The 5135-nt window shown below is 45.8% G+C and overlaps 1 pseudogene; it reads right to left on the bottom strand.

The window, feature by feature from the left end:
* Positions 1–542: 542 nt before the first annotated feature.
* On the bottom strand, positions 543–4721 carry LOC101905550 (small ribosomal subunit protein eS27-like; annotated as a pseudogene).
* Positions 4722–5135: the final 414 nt, after the last annotated feature.

Genomic DNA, 5135 nt, shown 5'->3' with positions numbered 1-5135 from the left:
GTGCACTGCCCACCTAGCACCTCGAAATGTTCACCAACCCCAACATTCCAAATCTCATTGCTCCCAAAGGTAGGCTGAAAATTCCCACCCTCAAGAATAATTGGTCTTTTGGGTGAGCAGCCCCCATAAAGCTATCTCTAGAGGTCTCATCCTAAGTCACCTCATTAGCATAAACTCTAGTGTGTTCAAAAGGGCCCATTGTGAATAGCAAAAGACACTCCTATCAGGAAATTCCAAGGGTTTTAGGATCTCTGTGCCAGGAAGCCAGAACACAGACTAACCTTTTTCTGTTACACATAGTACACTATACTATATATATATTATATGTATAGTGCCTAAATCAGTTAGGATGTTTATAGCAAGAGCCTCAGAAACACACTCTGGACACTTACTTTATCATGTTCATTGTTAAGAGGCCACCCTCCTCCCAGGGAAGGCAAGGATGATCCTTTTCTCCATCATGTCCAGCTCTTTTTGACCCTACAGACTGTAGCCCACCAGGCTCCTCTGTCCATGGGATTCTCCAGGCAAGAATACTAGAGGGGATTTCCATGCCCTCCTCCAGAGGATCTTCCCTACCTAGGGATCAAACTCGGGTCTCCTGCATTGCAGGCAGATTCTATGCCTGAGACACCAGGGAAGCCCCATTTTCTTGGTACCTGTTTCCTTATCTGGGCAAGGGCCTTGGTTGGGGCCATGTCATTCTTATACTCCACTTCTGAGTTGGCAGAACTACCTGCCATCCCCAAGGCACGGGCCCTCCTCCCCTTTGCCTGAGCCATGCTGTCTGTTGGCATGACCTTCTTTCCCTTCATTTCCTGTCAAAGTGCAGGTGATCACAAAGGCTGTAGGGCCCAGAATGCTTTGTGGTGGTGGAAGGTCTTCTATGACAGGGAACTCTTTTTTTAGTTTCTTTTTTTTTTTTTTTAATCTGGACCATTTAAAAGTCTTTATTGAATTTGTTACAATATTGCTTCAGTTGTTTATATTCTGGTTTTTCAGCCCTGAGATGTGTGGGATCTTAGCTCCCAAACCAGGGATCAAATCTGACTCCCTGCATTGGGAAGGCGAGGTCTCAACCACGGGACTCTCAGGGAACTCCTGACAGAGTGCTCTTAATTTACGTTTGCTTCTGTTTTTTAGCTGGAAGAAATCATTTTACACTGTCACAGGACAGAGTTGTAATCTGGGGCTCACAACTGACAGAGCTCATTTCACGTTAACTGCTCTCAGTTCTATCACATTTCTCATCATCACACACAAATTCTTCCCTCCAAGCAGATGGAAGGATACACATCCTCTCCCCCTCTCCGCTGAGGCTACATCCGTGGTCAAAATTGCAACCATACTTCCGAGCCTTGCTCAAGTGTTCCCACCTGTGGGATGTCTTCATGGCTCACCCAGGCAGAATTACAACAGGTCTTCCCATAGCACTTGGTACTCTATTTCATCAGCTTGTTTACAGGCTTTTTTGTGTGTGTGTGTCTCTCAGTCGTGTCTGATTCTTTGCAACCCCATGGATCGTAGCCCACCAGTCTCCTGCATCCATGGGACTCTCCAGGGAAGAATACTGGAGTGGGTAGCCATTCCCTTCTCCAGGGGATCTTCCCAACCCAGGGATCGAACCCAAGTCACTTACACTGCAGGCAGATTCTACACTGTCTGAGCCACCAGGGAAAACTGCTTGCAAAGGCTACCGGCATGGTGTTGTTGATCTCTGCCCCGAGCAGTATCTGACATATCTTGGAGACTAAATATTGAGTCCTGGTCTCTAGGAGAGAGAGGTCAACCTAATTAGACAAGAACCAGGACAGGACACAGAGGAAAACCGGTCGGGGTTGAGGCAGGGATGGTGCTCCTTACAGCCAACCTCTTCTGAAGGAGAAGCTATTGCTATCAAATTCCTAGCTCTGGTTTACTCTGCCTTTTGCACAGCTAGACCCACCCCTATTAGACACACACACACACACACACATCCACACACACACACAGTTCTATTAATAGATACAACTCAAGAGGGCAACTCCAAAATAACCTCATCTTCAAGGTCAGTTCAAGACCATAGAGACACCATCCTGGTCAACCCACTGAACCAATGGGTGGATGCTGGTTCCCAGATAAAAAGACCCCAATCCTCAAGGATGGAGCACTATGGAGGGTGAGTGGGGTCATGTTATGGCTTTCCTGGGCTTTAGGCACTTGTCCCCTTATAGGCCTATTCTTCTACAAAAATATATTTAAAATTATACTTTGTGACTACACTGGCATAAAGACAAGTACAATTCAGCCTTGACTAGTTTTTTCGTATATTCAATTTTATTATATTTGTCTTCTCTTTCTGATTAAAAAAAAATGCAACATTTTCATGGACCCCTAAAAGTACTGGTAACTGTATTAGTCTGGGTTCGCCACAGAAAGAGAACCAGTAGGAGATATATAGATATATAAATATACAAAGAGATTTATTGTAAGCAGTTAGCTCATGTGGTAACAGAGGCCAAGGAGTCCTACAGGCTTCAGCTGACAACCCGAAGAACCAGGAGAGCCAATGGCGTAAGTTCTTATCTGAGTGTGAGACTGAAGACAGAAAGTCAATGTCCCAGGCTAAGAGAGCTTGAAAGCCTCCCTGTTCTGCCTTCTTTTGTCCTATTTAGGCCTCCAACAAATTGGATGAGGCCCACCCACATTGGACAGGGCAGTCTGCTCGATGGGTCCACTGATTCAAATCTCAGCCAGAAACACAAACATACCCAGGATAATGTTTAACCAGATATCTGGGCATCTCATGGCTCAGTCAAGCTGACACATAAAATTAACCAAGCCAGGACTTTAGGAACCTTGTCTATTGAGCCTACTGGAGAAGCTGGCACTGAGGATTTAGGGAGTAAGTTACACATGGCCCTTTCCTTGGCGTTACTGCTTTGTAGATGGAACCTACAGAAGAGATAGCTCTGAGCATATGGTGGTTACCTGGGCTCACTGCCAGGGGTCTTGAGCCTGGGGGCTGGAGCCCAGGCATTTTAATCTCTAGCTGGGCAGAATAAGAAAGAAAGGGAGTCAAGGTCTTGGAGGACTGGCTTTTCATCTGTCTTTTTCTCTTTTTTCATATGCAAAATGTGTTTATTGGGATGGTTTTCCATTCACCTTGGCATAGGGTGCTTTCAGTGGTGCTTCCATCTGAAGGAGCATCCTTCTGGAAGCTTGTTTTTCCTCATAGCCTGGCAGAGGACAGTAGAGCAGCCAACACACAAAACTACTGTTTATGCATGGCTAAAAGTGGTGGTGATTGAATAGCATCCTGGGCATTTCACATCCACGAAATAAGAACCAGGCATTTATTCCTGTGTTTTCTATTCTGGAGAGGGATGAAGGAGATCCTTGGCGAGAGGCATGTTCTTGTGGCGAGGTCATCACCACCAGAAAGGACTTCATCTCTCTTTTGTCACAAACCACTTCTATCCTTAAGACACTAAAACAGTTAAGATCAATATTCTGCCATTGTTCCCCCCATTCTATTTCACTGACCCACTTGCCAGATGGGGACAGTAAGGCCTCGAGAAGGGTGTCCATTGGCTCAGTGTGTCAAGGCAGGGGGAGAAGTAGAATCGCAGCACCGGGACAAAGTAGAAGATTCGTGGAGTGTGTCTCCCATGCCCTAGACCTAACCTGGGAGTGGGGCAAGGTGAGTGAGACAGGGATTCCACAGTTAAGATTTTCAGGGCAAATCCTCCCTGTCTGTACATTTAAAACACAGACCACAGTCCATGCATCCAAGGCCCATTTCATGTAGCTTTACATCCACATCAAGGAAGTTCAATCTTTGAGAAAATAAACACTGACCCAGCTTCAAACAAGTCAGCCCTCCTGCTATTTATTTTTAGTTCTCTGGATGTGTGCAGATTGTCAACAACACAGTAAAGAAAATGCAGAAAGGCATAACTACTCAGCCAATAAGTCCTGTCTCAAAGGCTCCTGGGGACAGTGTGTTATGATGACCTTTGCTAGGGAGGTAACTCTGTCCCTGAGGAAGAAGTGAGATGGGTTTAATGTGGGGTAGATTAGACATTCCAGGCTGGTGCCTCCTGAGAAAAGGCGTGAGTCAGGGTGAGTGAGGCAAAGTCTGGGTCCTCAGGGACTGATCAGAATGAGGAGTCTCTGTGTGTGTGTATATGAGGGTGCAGATGAATGTGTTGTATGTGTGTTTGTGTGTGGGGGGACGGGGTGTGTATGTTGGAGGGGTGGGGCGGGATGGAGGCTAAGAATCTGGGCAAGTCTAATGATGGGTTTTGAACCAGAGAGGGGAAACTCTGGTTGTGTTCAGTTCAGTTCAGTTGCTCAGTTGTGTCTGACGCTTTGCGACCCCACGAACCGCGGCACGCCAGGCCTCCCTGTCCATCACCAACTGCCAGAGTTTATCCAAACTCATGTCCATTGAGTCAGTGATGCCATCCAACCATCTCATCCTCTGTCGTCCCCTTATCCTCCTGCCCTCAATCTTTCCCAGTGTCAGGGTCTTTTTAAATGAGTCAGCTCTTCGCATGAGGTGGCCAAAGTACTGGAGTTTCAGCTTCAACATCAGTCCTTGCAATGAACACCCAGGACTGATCTCCTTTAGGATGGACAGGTTGGATCTCCTTGCAGTCCAAGGGACTCTCAAGAGTCTTCTCCAACACCACAGTTCAAAAGAATCAATTCTTCAGTGCTCAGCTTTCTTAATATAGTCCAACTCATACATGACCACTGGAAAAACCATAGCCATGACTAGATGGACCTTTGTTGACAAAGTAATGTCTCTGTTTTTTAATATGCTGTCTAGGTTGGTCATAACTTTCCTTCCAAGGAGTAAGCATCTTTTAATTTCATAGCTGCAGTCACCATCTGCAGTGATTTTGGAGCCCCCAAAATAAAGTCAGCCACTGTTTCCCCATCTATTTCCCATGAAGTGATGGGACCAGATGCCATGATCTTAGTTTTCTGAATGTTGAGCTTTATGCCAACTTTTTCACTCTCCTCTTTCACTTTCATCAAGAGGCTCTTTAGTTTTTCACTTTCTGCCATAAGAATGGTGTCATCTGCATATCTGAGGTTATTGATATTTCTCCCAGAAATCTTGATTCCAGCTTATGCTTCTTTCA

Source organism: Bos taurus, chromosome 10 (assembly GCF_002263795.3).
Source record: "Bos taurus isolate L1 Dominette 01449 registration number 42190680 breed Hereford chromosome 10, ARS-UCD2.0, whole genome shotgun sequence".
In the NCBI taxonomy this organism is placed as follows: Eukaryota; Metazoa; Chordata; class Mammalia; order Artiodactyla; family Bovidae; genus Bos; species Bos taurus.
Note: the sequence above shows the minus strand (reverse complement) of the source record. Positions and strands in the feature narration are given on the sequence as shown.